Source organism: Anomaloglossus baeobatrachus, chromosome 5 (genome assembly GCF_048569485.1).
Source record: "Anomaloglossus baeobatrachus isolate aAnoBae1 chromosome 5, aAnoBae1.hap1, whole genome shotgun sequence".
Classification (NCBI taxonomy): Eukaryota; Metazoa; Chordata; class Amphibia; order Anura; family Aromobatidae; genus Anomaloglossus; species Anomaloglossus baeobatrachus.
Genome location: NC_134357.1, coordinates 572,399,747 through 572,421,857, shown reverse-complemented (window position 1 = coordinate 572,421,857; position 22,111 = coordinate 572,399,747). Strand labels below are relative to the sequence as shown.

The 22,111-nt window shown below is 48.2% G+C and overlaps 1 protein-coding gene across 2 annotated transcripts in view; it reads left to right on the top strand.

The window, feature by feature from the left end:
- Positions 1-22,111, top strand: part of LOC142312359 (uncharacterized) — a 336,375-nt gene that overhangs the window by 253,466 nt on the left and 60,798 nt on the right. The window contains exons 1-2 of one of the 2 annotated variants that reach the window (XM_075351292.1): positions 15,012-15,036; positions 15,168-15,191. The exons of the other annotated variant lie outside the window; for it this stretch is intronic. The gene's annotated coding sequence lies outside the window, so the exon portion shown is untranslated. Of the gene's footprint in view, positions 1-15,011; positions 15,037-15,167; positions 15,192-22,111 lie in introns of those variants that run through there. 2 annotated transcript variants of the gene reach the window in all.

The following is a 22,111-nucleotide window of genomic DNA, read 5'->3' as shown; positions in this document are numbered from 1 at the left end:
GGGCCTGACAGCGCTCACTAGAGGTCTTCTTCACTACTGTGTAATCCTGGTTATGGAGAGACACAGTAATAAATCTCACTACAGACATTTCCAGAGTCCTCACCTCTCCAGTTCTGTCCATCTGTTATTCCCATAGATAAGTATGATGTAATGTGACGTCATCAGAATCTCTCACCTCTCCAGTAAGCCGGAAGAGGATTTCTAGGGTGAGGTGTAATACCCTCTCCGCCATCTTGTCCCTGGCTATATCCATCCTTCACGGGGTAATCAGGAGAATTCTCTTCTATAGAAGATCTCCACTGAGAGGATCCGATATTGTAGGGACCTGAATGGGGAGAAGATGAGCCGATATGTAAAATTAATGGAGATAAGGGAGGTGAGATATCATTTTATAGCCATTATTAATACAATGAAAAGTGATTAATTATCCATATTGCACCTAGAATGGGATCAATGAAAATGTCGGCTCATCAAGAAAAAAACAAGTCCTCACTCAACTCCATTGATACAAAAATAATAATGTTACCGGTGTCATAAAATGACAAAAACATTTTATTTTTTTATAAACCTGACTTTTATTCACCACTAGAGATGAGCGAAACTGAATTTTGTTTTTTGGGAACGAACTCAGATTTTTCCCAAGAAAACTAAGCTCGAGTTCGGGGGTTTACCACCCTCGCGAGTATCACTGTGCTCGGGTACGCTCGGAGCACAGCCCTGTGTGAGACGCTTGCAGGGTTTGATTGGCTCACACTGGGGGTAACAACAGCGTGATTGGATGTAGTGTGCGCAAACAAAAAAACCCGCCCTCCCCTGGAAGTGATGTGTTTATGGCTGCATGTGGGCGGAGACCCGAACTGCCAATCAGTGACTTCAAATAAAGTTCAGGTCATGTCCGGGTCCAAAACCGATCTTTAAAAAGGTTCAGCTGGACCAGCAGAAGCCGAACGTCCCCGGGTCCACTCATCTCTAGTCACCGCTAAATAATAAAATATACAAGTCTGATATTGCTGTAATCACGCGGACCGCTCACTTTCAGGATACAATGAATGTAGTAAAAACTACACTAAAAGAACAATGGTGGAATTATTATTTTTTTTTCTTCTCTGTACTTTATATTTTTACTTATTTTCCAGGTAAAATCTATCTTTGTACCGTGTTAGGCTAAGAACACACATCTGGCTTTTCTTCACTTTGTCGGATCCGGCGCGCTCTCGTACATTGTATACAGTACAATGGCCGCGCAACAAGCTCCGGTCACGTGCTATTGTGGCGCCCCAGGACCTGGTCGCCACAACAGCATTGCCCTTCCAAAGGGTTAATGCTGAGCCTGGAGGTAATTGGGAGGTCCATTGGCCAGCAAGTTTAACACCCAACGCAGTTCTCCCTCCGGCCAGCAGGGGGAGCTCTGAACCTGGAATTCCAGGGAGCCTTCCTCAAGTCTGGCCTGGGGGAGGGAGTAGTGGGCAGTCTGTAGAGAGCAGTAGAAGTGAACAGACGCAGAGTGAGCTGTCCTGTGGATCTGGGGCCTAGAGCTAGAGTAGCTTGGCCCAGAGAAGCAGGAGTAGCTGAGAGGCAGCGGAGAGACTCGGACATCGGAGTCTGTGGCCACCAGGGCTTAAACATACTCCCTGGTAGTCGAATCTGAAGGGCAGGAGGGCTGCAAGCACCTGGCCCAAAAACATCCCAAAGGTACAGCTGCAGCATCGGGGCCCGGTGTGGACTCCAGCAGAGAAGCACCAGAGAGGGCCTGCGCAGCCTGCTACAGAGGGAAAGGGACGTGCCATCAGTCCCAGCAGCAAAGAGGGCCATTGCTGGATTCAGAGAAGCAGGGTCCTATCATAACAAAGAAAAGTACAGGAGTAGGCCTCATACTCAGCTGGCCAGAAAGATCACCCCAAGTACTTCCAGGCCGACCGGATCCCCATCACCACCTGTAACGGTCTCCCAGGACTGGACTGTTCCCAAAGTAAAAGAGGAAAAGGTAAAGAGACTGTTGTTTGTGCCTGGTTCTTTCATTGCCTGTCGGCCCTGCACCATGTTAGCCACACAACCCCATAGACTTTCAAGAGCACTAACAGTGTCCCCGGGGCTCCGCTCCACCTGTGGGGAGCAGTACCACCATTGCTGCCATAACATCACCCCGGAGGCCTCACACAGCAGCGGCGGCTTAATAGCCGCAGACCACAGGTGGCGTCACGAACACAAACTTTATTCATCAAGCCACATATTCTACTGACACCCACCAGGGCCACGGAGCCGGGCCCAGCCACCACTGACTACCACCGGACTAGTCCGGCCCGGCACCGGGTGTCCCATAGCCCTGGGGTGGGCGAGTCAACCTTGGCGTCACGAACAGGATTTCGTGCCCGGTCCCACCGGGTACTGTGCGCCTGCAGAAACTGTGCTAAAAAGACTGTGTTACTGTTTGCAAACTGCCGCCGCCATTAGCCCCGCTGAGCGCAGGAAGAAGGGGGGCGTGCCTGACAAAGAGCGCGAAGGGAGCGCGCCATCAGAGCAGAGCGCTGTTAACCCCACGCGACCCGGAAGGGAATTTGAAAAGTGAACGGAGCCTGGTAAGGTTCACTAAGGGGGAGGAAGATGTCCGACTCGGAGGGAGGGCAGGTGGCTGCCATAGCCCGAGACGCCGCGGCGCCAGCCGAAGCAATCCCATTCGCCGTCGCCCCAGCCCCCGCTGTAGCGCCGGTAATGCCGATCACAATGCCGTACATCCCGGGAGCGGAATGGCTGCCGCAGTACTCCGGGGAGTCCCATACCTTGAGCGACTTCAGAGAAAGTCTGCACAGCTTGTTCCGGGTGTATCCTCTGACTGAGAGCCAGAAGGTGGGCATATTAATGGGGCAGCTAGCCGGCGCGGCCCAGCGTGAAGTGAAGTCCTGGCCTGATACAGATAAAGGGACAGCAACCCAGATACTGGCCAAGCTAAAGAGTACTTTTGACACCCGCACCGCGGCAGAAACAAAGATGAGATTCTTTGGGTGCAAACAACGGGCCACAGACAGCATAAGGGACTATGCCTTAAACTTGCAGGAGGCCCTGAAAGCAATTAAACAGGTGGACCCAGAGAGTGTACGTGAAGAACACAAACTCCTAACTGAGCAGTTCATAGAGGGGCTCCTGTCAGATGCCCACAGGACCCAGCTGCGTATCATGGTCCTGCAGAACCCTGCTCTGGACTTTGCAAAGTTTAAGGACCAGGCCATCCGGGTACTGAGAGAATCTACACCGAATGACCCAGTATCCCTCCGGCCTCTTGCTATCACGTACCCCGGGGTGGTGCCTGCAACACAAGCTGCTGCAGGGGCCGAGGCGCAGTCCCTGGAAAAGGATCCCACTGCAGAGCTCAGACAGCAGGTCCGGGAGCTGACCAAGACTGTAGCTGCCCTTGCCAAGACCGTGCAGTCTCTACAAGTGACCCCATCACCTGCAAGAATCGAGTTGGCCTCCAGCCCAGATGACGTCCCATGGATGCGACAGAGGAGGATTCCGCCGACCCGAGGCAAAGACACAGACCGGTATGATTCAACGGGACAACCGATCTGCCGCCGCTGCAGCCAGGCGGGCCACATTGCACGACACTGTCCTTTAAATGGGCCGAGCCTGGGGCCAGGAGCCGACCCCCAGGTGTAAGGAAGCCCGGCTCAACCCCCAGCCGCAGCAAGTATGTGGGAGGACGACCGGTCCTTCCTATTGTGCTGGATGGGATCCCTTTGAATGCCCTCCTGGATACGGGGTCCCAGGTAACAACCATCCCCTATAAACTGTACAAAAGATATTGGGCTGATTCAGACATTGACCATGGCCCAGATGATGATTTAACAATTGTGGCCAGTAATGGTCAGCCCTTACCTCAAATTGGGTACAAAGAAGTAACCATTAAAGTGGGGCGGGTAGAATTGCCATGTCAAGGGATGATAATTGTAGATATTGATCGCAAAGAATCTGACCCACTGCTAACCATTGGTACAAATGTGATAGAAAATTGTATTGCCGAAGTGATAATTTTGTTGCAACAGGTGTCTGAAACTGCCAGCTCCGGGCAGCAGCGTGCCCTACAGAGGGAGATCAGAGCCCTGATGAGGAGGCAGCAGGTAGAGCTGGCCGGAGGAGAAATTGGCAGTGTGAGGGTAAGTGACCCCCTCCCCATTGCAATACCCCCAAGAAGTGAAATGTTGATATGGTGTCGGGCAGCAATAGGCCTCAAGGGTCAGGACTACCATGCCTTGGTAGAACCGGTGTATTCAGACAGTAGGCCTGGCGTCCTGATAGCCAGAGGGGTAGCAGACATCCGCAAGGGGAGAGTGCCCGTCCGTGTCCTGAATTGTGGGGAGGAGGAAGCCAAATTGCCCCGGTACGCCACTGTAGCAAAACTGTACACTGTCAGCAACAATACCATCAAAGCAGTGGAACCCTTGATCCCGTCCGACCAGGCGGAAGACAATGGCTCCAAGGGGCAGCTGGAAGACTGGTGCCAAAAATTACATGTGGGCACCGACTCATCCCCCTCACACCAAAAGCATGGGGTTTACCGGGTGGTACAGGAGTACGAGCGGGTCTTCAGCAAACACCCCCTAGATTTTGGGCAGGTGAAAGGGGTTAAACATCAAATCCCCACGGGTGATCATCATCCCATTAAAGAGAGATACCGCCCTGTACCCCCCGCACAGTATCAGCGTGCCAAAGAAATGTTACGGGAAATGAAGGAGGCTGGGGTTATCAGAGATAGTTGTAGCCCCTGGGCAGCTCCACTAGTGCTCGTAAAGAAAAAAGATGGTACAATGAGAATGTGTGTAGATTACAGGCAAATTAACCGCATTACACATAAAGATGCTTATCCACTGCCCAGAATAGAGGAGTCACTAACCGCCTTAAAGTCAGCTAACTATTTCTCCACCTTGGATCTCACCAGTGGGTATTGGCAGGTTCCCGTGGCAGAGGCGGACAAGGAGAAGACTGCATTCACGACACCAATGGGCCTCTGTGAGTTCAACTGTATGCCATTCGGGCTCTGCAACGCCCCGGGGACATTCCAAAGGTTGATGGAGTGCTGCTTGGGCCACCACAACTTTGAAACCGTGCTGTTGTACCTGGATGACGTCATAGTCTACTGCAAGACTTATGAAGACCACCTGAGGCACTTAGCAGAAGTGTTTGAGTCCTTGTCGAAATATGGCCTGAAGATAAAGCCGTCCAAATGTCACCTCTTGAAGCCAAAGGTACAGTACCTGGGTCATGTGGTCAGCGCAGAAGGTGTGGCACCTGATCCGGAGAAAGTTACCGTAATCAAGGACTGGCCAAGACCCACCACGGTAAAGGAGGTGCGGCAGTTCCTTGGGCTGGTGGGCTACTACCGAAGGTTCATTGATGGTTTCACCAAGATAGCAGCGCCCCTTCAAGACCTCCTGGTGGGCCAGCCAAAGCAGGCTAAGAAGCAGAGCCCTCCATTTGAATGGAGCAGCCAACTAGAAACATCCTTTGTCCGGCTGAAAGGGGCTCTCACGGGAGAAGAAATTCTGGCCTACCCTGACTACAGCCAGCCGTTTGTACTGTATACAGACGCCAGCAACGTGGGACTGGGAGCAGTTCTGTCCCAGGTGCAGGGAGGCAGAGAGAGGGTGATAGCGTACGCCAGTAGGAAGCTTCGGCCCACAGAAAGGAATCCAGAAAACTACAGTTCCTTCAAGCTGGAGTTCCTCGCTATTGTTTGGGCAGTGACTGAACGCTTCAAGCACTATCTGGCCTCAGCCAAGTTCACCATCTTCACGGACAACAATCCGTTGACACACCTGGCAACAGCCAAGTTAGGTGCGTTGGAACAGCGATGGATGGCCCGGCTGTCTAACTTTGACTTTACCATCAAGTATCGGGCTGGCAAGAAGAATAATAATGCTGATGCGCTGTCCAGAATGCCTCACTTACCCGAGTCTGGAGAAGACCTGGATGAACTCGAAGAGATAGAGTTACCGGCTTTCCATCACCAAGGTGTTTCCCAGTGTGAGCATGCTGTAGGAGTGAAGCGCTCGAGCCAGCACGAGGTCTCGGTCAACCCATTACTCCACCATAATTGGGAAGAGACACAGAACGGTGACCCGGCCGTGCGATTGGTCAAAGAAAAGCTAGCACAAGCTGAGACCCATCTTGGCCCAGATGCTCCAGAAGAAGCCCAGCAGCTGTGGAAGGAGAGGGGACGACTGTTCACCTACCAAGGCAAGCTCTGCAAGAGATATGTCAACTGGCGAACGAATGAACTCGTCTGGCAGATAGTGGTCCCGCAGAGGGATGCTCCAATGGTCCTAGCAGCTTATCATGATAATGCAGGACACTTCGGGTGGAAGAAGTTGGAGACCCTACTCCGTGATCGGTTCTACTGGGTGCACATGAGAAAGACAGTCGAGAAGTGGTGCTGAGACTGTGGTCCGTGTAACCTGAGGCGGAAAGATGATGCCAGCCAGAGGTCTCCCCTACAGCCAATTGTCACGAAGCAGCCCCTGGAGTTGGTGGCCCTGGACCACGTGAAGTTAACACCAAGCCGGTCAGGCTATGTGTACGCCCTCACCATTGTGGACCATTACTCTCGTTTCCTGGTAGTAGTGCCCGTGAAGGACCAGACAGCCAGAACAGCAGCGAGAGCATTCCAGGCCTACTTTTGCCGACCTCACGGTTACCCTGAAAGGGTACTGACTGATCAGGGTCCTGCATTCGAGGCAGAAGTGTTCCAAGAGTTCTGTAACATGTACGGTTGTAAGAAAATCAGAACCACGCCGTACCACCCCCAAACCAATGGATTGTGCGAGAAGATGAACCATGTGGTTATTGATATGCTCAAGACTCTACCTTTGGAAGAAAGGAACCAATGGCCAGAAAAGTTACCAGATCTGGTAGACTTGTACAACTATATCCCGGTAAATTCGACCAACTGCAGCCCTGCTTACCTGATGCGAGACAGACCTGGCAAGTTACCCGTAGACTTTGAGATGGGGACTGTGTCACCTGAGGCGGTTCAGAAAATAGAGGATTGGGATACAGAGCGGCAGCAGTGGTACCGTAAGGTCCAGGAATGCGTAGAAAGGAGCCTGTCTCAAGCAAGAACGAGACAAGAGCAGCATTACAATCAAACAGCCCCAGCAACTCCCTTAGCACCTGGAGAACAAGTCCTCAAGAAGAAGCGGAGGGCGCATAAATTGGATGATCAGTGGGAGAATGAACCCTACACCATTATCCCCTCCAACTTTGACAATAGTAAGGTATGCCTCATAAGCAAGGATGAAGGCAAGACCTATCAAGCAGTTTCTCGGGACCGCCTGAAAGCGTGCCCTGAACGGTGCAGAACCCAAAAAGAAGTAGAAGAAGTACAAGAAAGTCCCCAAAGTCAAGAAAAAGAGGAAGAGATGATCCAAACAATCCTTGGAAAATTCCCCAAAACTTGGACCCGAATAAACAATGCCATCGTGGTACCAGTCTTGACGTTCCCGCAGTTGGTCGAGCCAGAAACAGAAGAGGTTCCAGATCCACCTAAAGAACCGTCCGCTCCAACACGAGATGACACGCCAGCAGTGGAACAGGAGGTTCAACTCCCTGCCAGTGGTGAACCTGCCATACCCTTGGCGAATCTGAGATCCCGTAGGCAACCAACATGCATCCCTGTCAGGGTTAGGCCTACCAATCACACGGGGGGGGGCAGACACTCTAAGTAGTCAGGGACAAACCCCAGAGCTACGCCGGTCCCAACGTAGCACTCGGGGACAGCCCCCTCCAAGGTATAGAACATAGAAAGTAAAATACCTAACAGAATGTAAATAGTTATGTGAAATGTCTGTAATGTTGTGTATAAAATGCTTTTTGTCTTAGGTGATTAAGTAAATGGACAATTGGGCCACTGGACTATGGGTGGCCAACACCTAAATTGTTCATAGTTAGCACCAGTGTGCTCAACACCCCTGAAGAAAAACCCGTCCGGCGTGCATAGAGTGAGGTCATCAATGCTCTGACGCACGCCCAGAGCCTACGTTGGGGGTTTGATCGCGGCGGGTCCCCCATGGAGCAGTGTAATGGACACCCGGCAGCGAGCCACACTGGACTCTTATAGTAGTGTTTAAGTTGTATCGTTTAAGTAATGCGCCTCCCACAATGGGATGAAATGTTGTAACCTGTTTTGTTTTTGTTTCTACAGTCCGGGAGTACTGAATTTAACTAAGGGGGAGTGTGGCGCCCCAGGACCTGGTCGCCACAACAGCATTGCCCTTCCAAAGGGTTAATGCTGAGCCTGGAGGTAATTGGGAGGTCCATTGGCCAGCAAGTTTAACACCCAACGCAGTTCTCCCTCCGGCCAGCAGGGGGAGCTCTGAACCTGGAATTCCAGGGAGCCTTCCTCAAGTCTGGCCTGGGGGAGGGAGTAGTGGGCAGTCTGTAGAGAGCAGTAGAAGTGAACAGACGCAGAGTGAGCTGTCCTGTGGATCTGGGGCCTAGAGCTAGAGTAGCTTGGCCCAGAGAAGCAGGAGTAGCTGAGAGGCAGCGGAGAGACTCGGACATCGGAGTCTGTGGCCACCAGGGCTTAAACATACTCCCTGGTAGTCAAATCCGAAGGGCAGGAGGGCTGCAAGCACCTGGCCCAAAAACATCCCAAAGGTACAGCTGCAGCATCGGGGCCCGGTGTGGACTCCAGCAGAGAAGCACCAGAGAGGGCCTGCGCAGCCTGCTACAGAGGGAAAGGGACGTGCCATCAGTCCCAGCAGCAAAGGGGGCCATTGCTGGATTCAGAGAAGCAGGGTCCTAGCATAACAAAGAAAAGTACAGGAGTAGGCCTCATACTCAGCTGGCCAGAAAGATCACCCCAAGTACTTCCAGGCCGACCGGATCCCCATCACCACCTGTAACGGTCTCCCAGGACTGGACTGTTCCCAAAGTAAAAGAGGAAAAGGTAAAGAGACTGTTGTTTGTGCCTGGTTCTTTCATTGCCTGTCGGCCCTGCACCGTGTTAGCCACACAACCCCATAGACTTTCACGAGCACTAACAGTGTCCCCGGGGCTCCGCTCCACCTGTGGGGAGCAGTACCACCATTGCTGCCATAACATCACCCCGGAGGCCTCACACAGCAGCGGCGGCTTAATAGCCGCAGACCACAGGTGGCGTCACGAACACAAACTTTATTCATCAAGCCACATATTCTACTGACACCCACCAGGGCCACGGAGCCGGGCCCAGCCACCACTGACTACCACCGGACTAGTCCGGCCCGGCACCGGGTGTCCCATAGCCCTGGGGTGGGCGAGTCACTATCATGTGACCGGAGCATGTGACCAGGAAGTTGCAGCGCGGCCATTGTACTGTATACACTGTACGGAACCGCGCCGGATCCGACAAAGTGAGGAAAAGCCAGATGTGTGTTCTAAAGCTGGTGTCACACACAGCGACAACGACAACGACGTCGCTGCTACGTCACCATTTTCTGTGACGTTGCAGCGACGTCCCGTCGCTGTCACTGTGTGTGACATCCAGCAACGACCTGGCCCCTGCTGTGAGGTCGCCGGTCGTTGCTGGATTTCCAGCTTCATTCTTTGGTCGTCACTCTCCCGCTGTGACACACACATCGCTGTGTGTGACAGCGAGAGAGCGATGAAATGAAGCGAGCAGGGAGCGGGAGCCGGCGTCTGGCAGCTGCGGTAAGCTGTAACCAGCGTAAACATCGGGTAACCAAGGGAAGACCTTTCCCTGGTTACCCGATATTTACCTTCGTTACCAGCCTCCGCTCTTGCTGCCAGTGCCGGCTACTGCTCTGTGCACATGTGGCTGCAGTACACATCGGGTAATTAACCCGATGTATACTGTAGCAAGGAGAGCAAGGAGCCAGCGCTAAGCAGTGTGCGCGGCTCCCTGCTCTCTGCACTGTGACATGTAGCTGCAGTACACATCGGGTTAATTAACCCGATGTGTACTGTACCTAGGAGAGCAAGGAGCCAGCGCTAAGCGCGGCTCCCTGCTCTCTGCACATGTAGCGACGTTATGATCGCTGCTGCTTCTGCTGTGTTTGACAGCTAAGCAGCGATCATAACAGCGACTTACAAGGTCGCTGTTACGTCACAGAAAATGGTGACGTAACAGCGACGTCGCTGTCGCTTAGTGTGAACCCAGCTTTAGCCTTAGCCAGTAGAGATAAAGTTTAAAAGAACTGAGAGTCCTCAGTGATTGATGCCTTTTCATGGCTAACTGAAAAGATGGTAATAATAGCAGCTTTCCAGACTATTCAGGTCTCTTCATCAGGCTCAGTATAACACAAAATCTGAAGAGTCACATATTTATACACAACAGGACATAGAATAGTGCAGTAAATAAGACAAGTTATGTGAAGCAGATCTATCAGTATGGCAAGAGGACAATCAGTTGTGGCAGTAAATATTGCAGTTCATAGATAAGGAGGGGGAAAGTTTTATTGTCCTCTGATTGGGGTCTGGTCCAGAGTTGTGATACCCCCAGATGGGCTGAGGAGTACATTTCTTAATTGATGTAAAAAGACATAAATCCATGTGACACTTTCATTCCTGCTCTGAATGTGTCACCGGTCATCATAAGTTTGTACACCCAGACTCTCCTGTTTCTGGGATTTGAAATTTCCTTTCAATACCAGCAACTTCATGTCCATGATACTGTGGTCTGGGTTACAGAAATGTTTGGCCACAGGTAGATCTATCCTTTTTTCTCTAATTGTGTGGCGATGAAAATTCATCCTTGCTCTGAGCTGTTGTCGTCTCTCCCCTACATACAGACCCCCAGTTGGACATTTGGTACATATAATTAAGTACACCCCATTAGTTGTGGTGCAGCTGAAGGTACCTGGGATCTTGTAGTCCTGATGTGATCTGGGAATCTTTATCTTGTCCATTGTCAATATAAAGGAAAGGTCTTACATTTTTTCTGGTTGCAGGGAAGTGTTCCTGTTATTGTAGGAGATGACAGGGAGCTTCTGACAATGATGCTTCTTAGATTCGGGGGCTGCCTAAAACACAGAAGTGGGGGATCTGGAAAAATAGATTTTAATCGGGCATCTTTTTGCAGTAATGGTTGTAGTTTCCGTGCAGCTCCTCTCAACACCTCTAGATTTGGATTGTAGGTGATCACAAGAGGGACCCGGTTGTTTTCTTCTTTAGTTTTATAATGCTGGAGATGGTTTCTTGATATTCTCGTGGCTCTTGTAGTCTGTTTGTTTTGAGTTTTTTTTAAACCCAGACCACAGCATCATGGACATGAAATAGCTGGTATTGAAAGGAAACTTCAAAACCCAGAGAGACAGGAGAATCTGGGACACAAACTTATGATGACCGCTGACACATTCAGAGCAGCAATGAAAGGGTCACATGGATTTATGTCTTTTTACATCAATTAATAAAAATGTGCTCCTCGGACCATCTGGGGACATCTCAACTCTGGACCAGACCTCAATCAAAGGTCAATAAAACTTTCACACTTCTTATCTAACAACTGCTGCAATATTTACTGCCACAACTGATTGTCCCCTTGCCATACTAATTGTTCTGCTTCACATAACGTATCTTATTTACTGCTCCATTCTATGTCCTGTTGTGTATAAATATGTGACTCTTCAGATTTTGTGTTATACTGAGCCTGATGAAGAGACCTGAGTAGTCTCGAAAGCTACTATAAATTACGATCATTTCAGTTAGCCATTAAAAAGGCATCAACCACCGAGGACTCTCAGTTCTTTTAAATATTTTTTTTACTTAATCTCCAGTACATTTTATAGTAAAATGAAAAAACTATGAGTCATCTTTAAAAAAATCCCAATTCTTCATACGTCAATGTGGGCGGAAAAATGAAAGAACAGTTGCTCCCGGAATGAGAGTAGGAAAATACAAAAGAGCAAAAACAAAGCATTAACGAGTTTTTCAGTTAACAACAGGGCAATGGAATTAGGGGTCAATGTATTCTTGTTTCTAAGCAGAGGGGCCCAGCATTAATTCATATGGGTAATAGACCGAAAAACAAATTTCTCTAAAACCAATTTTTATTAATTGGTGCCAATAATAAAATCACATCAGGTTATCCCTCACTCTCTAGACTAATATCCCTATCAGAGTGTATTCAGCTCTGCACGACCTGGTGTGTGCTCACTGACCGATATAGCTATATATATGATAGTTTGAGATATGGCTTGATTTAACTATATTAATGTTATTAATAAAAATTGTTTTTAGAGAAATTTGTTTTTCGGTCTATTAGCAGTATTTTTCTCTAATTGGTGTATAAAATTTTTAATTCATATGGGGCCTATGCGATTTCCTTCTGTTGTTTATTTTAAGAATAAAAGAAAATGCTCGCATGGCTCCTTTTCAGCCCCCGTGGACTACTGACCTGGCCTCTGCATCGGGGTCCTGCAAATCGGTTTCACCATCTCAAGACTTTAGTGATACGGCACAGTGAGAGCGCTTGTACGGAAATCAGATCACGGAGACAAGTGTGACCGTAGCGTGGTCACAGTGCTCCATAGATGGTGTACAGATCTGTGCACTTGCTGACGTGCACAATTTACCACCAATTTCTTGTATGAAGGCAGCAAAATAGTGAACATTAACCCAATTACAAAATGTGTCCTCATTATATTTCACTCCTAAACTAGAAAAATTATGTAAATAAGAAAGTTTGGATATTCTTAACTGGTTTCGGAGCTCGTAGACTTTACACGTCCGGGCCATCATCTACTCTGCAGTGATGTTACAAAACCAATAGAAAAGGTAGCCAAGGACAATACAATAATAAAATATAGAATTTTTATTAACGATAATGGTAAAAACAGTACATGCAAGGGTGAGTAATGAATAAAGTGCCGAGGCACCACAAGACTCAGCAAATGGATTTGCAAACAGAAAATCAATAGATTACATAGGGATAAAGGTATATGTTACATTCTAAATATCTGTCCCCATCAAGGGTATAACAGTAATTTAGATGAATGTGATCTTCAAGCAAATCATATGATATAATTAACTGTTTGCATATCACTAAAAGGCATAAACACAGGCAGGAAAAGCAAAGGAAAAATACCAAGGAAATCCCATCATAGGGGTAGATTACCTGTCGCCATTAGCCACTGCTGAGCCACACCAGTGGCTCAGCAGTGGCTAATGGCGACAGGTAATCTACCTCTATGATGGGATTTCCTTGGTATTTTTCCTTTGCTTTTCCTGCCTGTGTTTATGCCTTTTAGTGATATGCAAACAGTTAATTATATCATATGATTTGCTTGAAGATCACATTCATCTAAATTACTGTTATACCCATGATGGGGACAGATATTTAGAATGTAACATATACCTTTATCCCTATGTAATCTATTGATTTTCTGTTTGCAAACCCATTTGCTGAGTCTTGTGGTGCCTCGGCACTTTATTCATTACTCACCCTTGCATGTACTGTTTTTACCATTATCTTTAATAAAAATTCTATATTTTATTATTGTATTGTCCTTGGCTACCTTTTCTATTGGTTTTGTTCTGGCGTAGTAGCCTGACTCCATTTTGGAGATTACTTATTTATTATTTATAATTTTCTTTGTTCATTCGTGTATATCTCCTTGTGGCGACACAATTTGGTATTCATTCTGCAGTTTTGTTCTACAATGTCATTACATAGTAGCACAGCTACACGCAAACATGTAGCAACGGAGAGGAAATCCATCCATCTCTACATAAGGCACAGACGGTTTATTACTGCCTCTGCCTTCTCTGTCACTGTATACACAGCTCTGCATTGCAATGCAGCTGGAACAGTGAGGGACCTGATAGTGACACAGATCTCTGTGTGAGAGCATATCCACCATTGGTACTTGCCAACTGTAATTGTTTGGGGTCTGGTTTGGGGGAGGTTTGCTTTCTTTTGAGGGTGTCTGCTTTCTTTTGGGGGTGTGTGCTTTCTTTGATGACGAGTCCTGCTGTATTCTTTAATTATTTTAGCTGCTTGTACACTTCCTTATGGAACCGCAACTAAGGATTACTTTTGGAGTAGGGCTTATATTTCAAGTATACTCAAATAAAGCCCCAAAAATCCTACAAGGGCTTATTTTCCAGGTAGGTCTTATTTTTGAAAGAAAGAGCTGACGGTGCCTCCTCCCCCATACACAGAGGATATGGTCACTGCGGAGTCATTATATCAGCCCCAGTTACCAGGGAATTAAGATGAAAATAAAAATTCTGACCCCCCCTTATTTTCCCACCAATATCACTTGACAATAAAAACTCGATGCTGAAGTCGGTTTCTTATTTGTTTTTTTTTCTGTTTTTTTACATGTTAAACAGCAAACACAAAAAAATAACAATAATAGAGAACAATGCAGTGCGGAGTCCTTTAACCGTTTTAATAACGCCCTTTGGTGCCACTTTGATGCCGATTTTTGTGGCAGTTTTATCATTTTTGTTTCTGCTTTTCAGGGTATTCACACCCGGGCTCCGCACTGCAGGGGATTATATTGTTTTATTTTTGTAGATAAAGACCTGTAAAAAAGACCCCAAAAATACAGAAAAAATAAGAAACCGACTTCAGCCTCGTCATAAAAACAAAGAAAGGACGACGACAGAAACAGGAAAATGTAGGAGAGAAAATAATAGAGACCCTGCACCTACCTCCACCTGCAGAGCCGCACACTAGATATATGGCTGCTCTGTGCTTACAGGACCTGTGATGATGTCACATGGAGGGGAGGAGTCAGGGTCACATGGTCAGCTCCTCAGTGTATGCAGGGCTCTGCTGTGCTGGGTGTCATGGTGCTGGGTGAGGGGAGGTTATGTCAGGGGGTCACAGTGAGGTAATGGAGGCTGTATGTAGACAGGACACATCCTGGAAGCCGTGGACGGACATGGAGCAGATATCCTGGAAATCCAGGGATGAGCAGTGAAGTCTGAGGGGGCAGTAGCCACAGCTGTTTCTAGATTGTTCCAGAACTATTTACCCCGGCCACAGTAAGCGAGGGTCACTGAGCTTGTGAGGGGCAGTAAAGTCTGAGGGGGCAGGTAAGGGCATAGTTTACACACAATATCATAGTGTGACACAGGAGCAGAGTTTGGAGTTTTCCTTACAAGTTTTTCATTGTTTTTTTCTTTGTTTTTCTACTTTTTTCTGCACTGTTTATCCCCAATAATAGATGCTCCATGGACAATGCTACCAGGTGTGTGTCTTGTCAGATTATGCCTGCCTTGAGCAGCCGTTGGAGGGTGAATATGTCTGCACTCGATGTCAGCGTGTTACATATTTGGACGCCCAGATAACTGATCTAAATATGCAGCTCACAACACTCAGGAACATTGCAAACCTGGAGAGGAGTTTAGAGCTCACTGATCTTTCTCTGGCTGGGGCCAGTGCTATGGAGGAGGGTGGAGGTGGGGAAGGTCAGGACCCAAAGGTAGGTAGCTGGGTAACAGAAGAAGAAGTAGGGGGAAAAGTGTCAGGGAGCCCAGTCCTGATCTGGCACAACGTAGTAAATATGCCTGTGTGGTGGATATTAGGAATGTAGGTCCAGGACTACAATCAGTACAGCAGGACGTTGCTCCTAGCATCCAAGAAAACGACTTCTGTAGATAGGAGGGAAATAGGAGTGCAGCAAAGGCCAGACAGATGTTGGCTAGTAGGGGACTCTATAATTAGGGGGACAGACAGGGTCATCTGTCGCCTAGACCGTGAATGCTGAACTGTGTGTGTGTTGTCTGCCGGGTGCTCGGGTTCGGCATATTGCGGATAGGATAGACAGATTGCTGGGTTGGGCTGGGGAAAACCCAGCGTTCATGGTGCACATGGCTACTAATGACAAAGTTAAAGGCAGGTGGAAGGTCCTTAAAAATGATTTCTGGGAACTAGGAGAGAAGCTAAAGTCCAGGACCTCCAAGGTGGGGTTTTCAGAAATACTACCAATGCCACGAGCGTCACTAGAAAGACAGCGGGAGCTTAGGGAAATAAATACCTGGCTTATAAAATTGTGCAGGAAGGAAGGGTTTGGGTTCATGGAGAACTGGGCTGACTTCTCAGTCGGTTACAGGGCTCTACAGTAGGAACGGGCTGCACCTCAACAGGGAGGGTGCAGTTGTGCTGGGGGAGAAAATAGAGGGGTGGAGGAGCTTTTAAACTAGGATCTGGGGGAGGGAGGGTAGTGGAGCAAATAAGGGGATAGATAGAGCAGATAGAGACAGTAGGGGCCAATGAAGGTTTAGGGGGGTGCTGGGACATAAAAGGAATGTAGGGAGGCTAGGAGTATGGAATGCGTTAATAGTATTAAATGTCTACTGGCAAATGCAAGAAGTCTTGCAAAGAAAATTAATGAAATGGAGACTCTTATGTCATCCCTGGATTATGATGTGGTGGGGATTACGGAAACCTGGCTGGATGAGAGCCATGACTGGGTGACAAACATACAGGGTTATAGTACATTAAGGAAAGAAAAGGTGGAGGGGTGTTTATATTTATCAAATCTAACCTAAGACCTGTGCTCAATAACGACAATGTAGAGTAAGTATGGGTAAATGTACATGAGGAGGGGAATAACGGAAAGATGATAATTGGAGATTGTTATAAGCCACTTAACATACCTGAACAGGTAGAGGGTGAAATGCTGCAACAAATGGAAAAGGCAGCTAATAATAATTATTATGGGAGATATAGAATCTTCTGGTTCTGTTAAAAGCTGTAAGTTCTTATCTACTATTCAAGACAATTTCCTCTCTATGGTAGATGAACTGACCAGGGGAGATAATTTGCTAGATCTCGCCCTGTCAAATAGACCAGATACAATTTCAGATCTACAGGTCCGGGAGCACTTCGGCACCAGCGATCATAATATAGTAAGCTTCAAAGTAATATTCAATAGAACATTTGAAAAGGGAAGTGCTAAAACCTGGAATTAAAGGAAAAGGAAAAGTTTAATTGTGTAGATTTTGGACAATGTTATGGTAACTGGGGATACCGAACATAAATGGGGTAAGTTTAAGGATATACTACTAGAGTCCTGTAAAAAACTTATACCCTCTGGTAATAAAATGTCCAGGAATAAAAAGAAACCACTATGGATAAATAAGAATGTACAAAATATAATAAAAAAAATCTTAAAATCTTGAAGGCTGAGAATACAGAAAGAGCATTTCAAAAGTATAAAGATATCAATAAGAACTGTAAAAAAAAAATCAAGCAAGCAAAATTAGCTACTGAAACAAAAATTGCCAAGGACATTAAAACAAATCCCACATTTTTTTTATCTATATATTAATGTCAAAAGGAACTCAAAGTATGGTATAGGCTTCTTAAAATATAATAACAGGTTAATTATAAAGGACAAAGAAAAGACTGAGATATTAAACAGGCACTTCTCATCAGTGTTCAACAAGAAACTGACTGTTCCAGGGATCATTCAACAAGTCAAAAATCAAAGTTCAGAGATAATTGAGATAAGTGAGATAATTAATTTAACACAAGAAGTACGCCTGCATCTGAGTAAATTAAACATTGACAAATCCGCCGGGCCAGATGGCATTCATCCACGGATATTGAGGGAACTGAGCTCAGTAATTGACAGACCGCTGTATCTCATCTTCTTAGACTCGCTTGTTATAAGAAAAAGCACAAGAATAAGGTCTTATCTGTGAGATATGGTGAACCTGCGACTAATGTTTTGCTCACCTGGGGGTTTGTGTCAGACACAACCACTAGGAAGAATCTTGGAAACACAGCTGCTGCAGCTCCCAGTATCGAGGATACTTTGATCGCAAATAGGAGTGGAAAAGGTTAAATAGCGCTGCTGTGCAATAAAGATGAATGCTGGATCTTTGATACGTTATTATTATTTGATACTTTATTGAATGCATTTTGGAGCAACCTCCTTCACATTCTGTGACGATCCTGATGAAGGAGATTGCTCTGGAACGTGTTGAATGAAGTCACATTTCGAAGATCCAACATTCATCTTTATTGCTCAGCAGCACAGTAATTTAACCCTCTCCAGCCATATTTACGATAGACTCGCTTGTAGCAGGGTTGGTGTCTCAGGATTGGAGGATTGCTGATGTAGTACCGATGTTTAAGAAAGGTAAGAGGGTGGATCCAGGCAACTACCATCCATTAAGCCTAACATCAGTAGTGTGCAAAGTTTTTGAGGGCATTTTAAGGGATGATATGCAAAAATATATTGCAGAAAATAATATAATAACTGACAGACAGCATGGATTCATGAAAGATAAGTCGTGTCTAACTAACATTTTGGGGTTCTATGAGGAGGTAAGTGCAAATCTGGATATTGGTAATGCAACTGATGTGATTTATTTGGACTTTGCAAAGGCATTTAATACTGTACCACATATTAGCTTTATACCGAAGCTTAAGAAGCAGGGACTAAAGTAAACTATATGCAGATGGCTAAGGAATTGGCTAAAAAATAGGAAGCAAAGAGTAGTCATAAATGGTATATTCTCTAAATGGGCTATAGTCAGCAGTGGGTTACCGCAGGGATCTGTGCTACGACCGTTTCTTTTAATCTCTTTATTAATGACGTTGTGGATGGGATTGATAGCAAAGTGTCAATCTTTGCTGATAACACCAAACTATGTGGGATATTAAAAAATGACCTTGATAGTACAATATTACAAAACAATCTGGATAAGATGTTGGAATCGGCAGACACTTGGCAGATCAGTACACGGTGGTAAATATCCCAATCGCCAGTCGGGGCCCACCGTGCTCCAGATGACAAAGGAGCTGCTGGCAACCCGAAGGTTAGACGGAGAATACAGAGCTGGATGGCTCTGAGATAACCCAGGAAACCTGTCACGTGTGTAGGGACACGTCAGACCGGACGATAACCCAGTTAGCATTTTGGTGTACCTGGCGCTACTCTGACCACGTGTGCAGGGAACACGTCAGGTCGGGTGGTGACCAGGTAGCGTTGACCGGAAGACCGCCGCGAAAACGCCCTGTCGACCACGTGTGTAGGATACATCAAGCCGAGCGGTCCTCCGATTAGCGTTTCTGGTCACTTCTCGACTGGCCACGTGTGTGTAGGACACGTCAGGCCAGGTGGTCACACCAGTAGCGTTGACTGGGAAGTCGAAGAGGATCCCAGGGTTCACACTCCCAGCCCAGGAACTCCCTGTTAACACCACAGGGGTCCTGGGGCATGCTGTCCGTGCGCGTAGGTGGCACAACCGGACAGGTGGCGCAGCAGCCGCAGCCCAGTTAACGCCACTGGGCTGCTACAGCAAAACTGGAACGGCAGGAGGGAAGCACGTCGCCTGACCCTGATATGCTGAGCCACGAATCTTGGTGTGACAGGTACCGTTCGCCTAACCCTACCTACCGCTTCCAAACAAAGGCTTATGCCACAATGGGCTCTAAACATGGAGGTGTGCTCAGAACAAGCATATGAGAAGACTGTGCACCTCCATGTTGTCTCCAGCCCCTTTTATAACCTGGGTCCGCCCCAAACCCAGGGTGGACCACAATGGCACCTCCAGGGTGAAATAGCAGAGTGCCATTTCATCAGCGACATCACCAGCAGCCTATCCAGAACCGCCACGTCATTGGTGACCTCATGGCAGCCACACCCCCAAACACCTCACCAGTCATCGTCTGACGACCAATGGTGAGGTGCCAAGTCATAAAGTCGGGCCTCCGCGAGTCAGTCCAGAGTGGCCACGTCATCAGGACACCTGATGCCCTCTGCCCTATCAGGGCTTGCCACCTCACGGAGATGCCCAGTGAGGTCCGTACTGGACCTAGCCTCTGATGCACTAAGTGCCTGAGCATGCTCAGAAGCCTGAACAACAGTCTCAGAAATCAGAATATCTGCCTGAGCATGCTCAGTAGGCACAGCACAGGACTTAGACACGGCACAATGTCCAAGTACCTGTGCAAAGAGGCTTTTCTGAGGCCAAGTCCTCGGTTCAGTAGCTTGAACCGAGGACTTGACCTCAGAAATGGCACTATCAGGCTAAGCATACTCACTGGGCGAAATACTGGACTAATGCCAGCATCACACGATATGATATATCGGGCGATATGTCGGCGGGGTCACTTCATAAGTGACGCACATCCAGCATCGTTTGATGTATCGTAGCGTGTGACAGCTACGAGCGACGGTGAATGAGCAAAAATACTCACCTTATCGTTGCTCATTGACACGTCACTCATTTTCAGAAAGTCGTTTCTTCTTCTCTGCGCCGGTTGTTCATCATTCCCAAGGCAGCACACATCGCTACGTGTGACACCCCGGGAACGATGAACACAGCTTACCTGCGTCCCGCCGGCTATGCGGAAGGAAGGAGGTGGGCAGGATGTTTACGTCCTGCTCATCTCCGCCCCTCCGCTTCTATTGGCCGGCCGCTGTGTGACGTCGCTGTGATGCCGAACGTCCCTCCCCCTTCAGTAAGAGGATGTTCGCCGCCTACAGCGAGGTCGTCTGGGAAGTAAGTACATGTGACAGGGGGTTAACGACTTTGTGCGACACGGGCAACTAATTGCCCATGACGCACAAACAGCAGGGGTGGGTACGATCGCTCGTGCGATTGCACGATAGATCGTACCGTGTGACGCCGGCATTAGGCTCTGGCTGGGTTAAATCGATGCACACATGCGCACTAGCCGCCTCTCCACACTTAGATGTGGAGGAGGAAGCAGCCAGCTGGACGACCCGAGGCATGGCCAAAAATGGCAGCCGGCGCCTGGGCGCAACAGCAGGCTGCTTGCGGCTATGGCAGCGCCGATTCGTAGCATAATGCACCTAGGACGGAGTAATCCTATAGCTGCATATACTGTATATTAAATGGAAGTAAACTCAGGACTACAGAGCAGGAGAAGGACTTGGGTAGTCAGGATACAGATAAGCTGAGCAGCAGCACTGTCAGGCAGCAGCTGAAAAGTAAACAAGATTTTAGGGTGTATAAAAATTATTATTATTATTTATTAGCGCCATTTTGTCCATGGCGCTTTACATGTGAAAGGGGTATACATAATAGGGACAAGTACAATAATCATAAACAATACAAGGCACAGACCGGTACAGGAGGATAGAGATCCCTGCCCGCGAGGTCTCACAGTCTACAAGGGATAGGTGAGGATACAGTAGGTTAGGGTAGAGCTGGTTGTGCGGCACTGTATCAGACTGAGGCGGGCTTTGTACACTACGACATCGCAGGTGCGATGTCGGTGGGGTCAAATTGAAAATGACACACTTCCGGCATCGCATGCGACATCGTAGTGTGTAAAGGCTCGATGATACGATTAACGAACGCAAAAGCGTCGTAATCGTATCATCGGTGCAGCGTCGGCGTAATCCATAATTACGCTGACGCGACAGTCCGATGTTGTTCCTCGCTCCTTCGGCAGCACACATCGCTGTGTGTGAAGCCGCAGGAGCGAGGAACATCTCCTACCGGCGTCACTGAGGCTTCCGTAGGATATGCGGAAGGAAGGAGGTGGGCGGGATGTTTACATCCCACTCATCTCCGCCCCTCCGCTCTGATTGGCCGCCTGCCGTGTGACGTTGCTATGACGCCGCATGACCCGCCCCCTTAACAAGGAGGCGGGTCGCCGGCCAGAGCGACGATCGCAGGACAGGTGAGTCCATGTGAAGCTGCCGTAGCGATAATGTTCGCTACGGCAGCTATCACAAGGAAATCGCTGCTGCGACGGGGGCGGGTACTATCGAGCTCGGCATCGCAGCATCGGCCTGCGATGTCGCAGCGTGCAAAGTACCCCTGAGAGTTAAGGCAGGTTGTAGGCTTGTCGGAAGAGGTGGGTCTTCAGGTTCCTTTTGAAGCTTGTCAAGGTAGGCGAGAGTCTGATATGTTGTGGCAGAGCATTCCAGAGTATGGGGGAGGCACGGGAGAAATCTTGGATGCGATGGTGGGAATAGGAGATAAGGGGGGGGCAGAGAGGAGATCTTGTGAGGATTGAAGGTTACATGCAGGTAAGTACCGGGAGACTAGGTCACAGATGTAGGGAGGAGACAGATTGTGGATGGCTTTATATGTCATGGTTAGTGTTTTGAACTGGAGTCGTTGGGCAATGGGAAGCCAGGTCGGGGAGTAGCGGGGGGACAGGTGGATTAGCCGG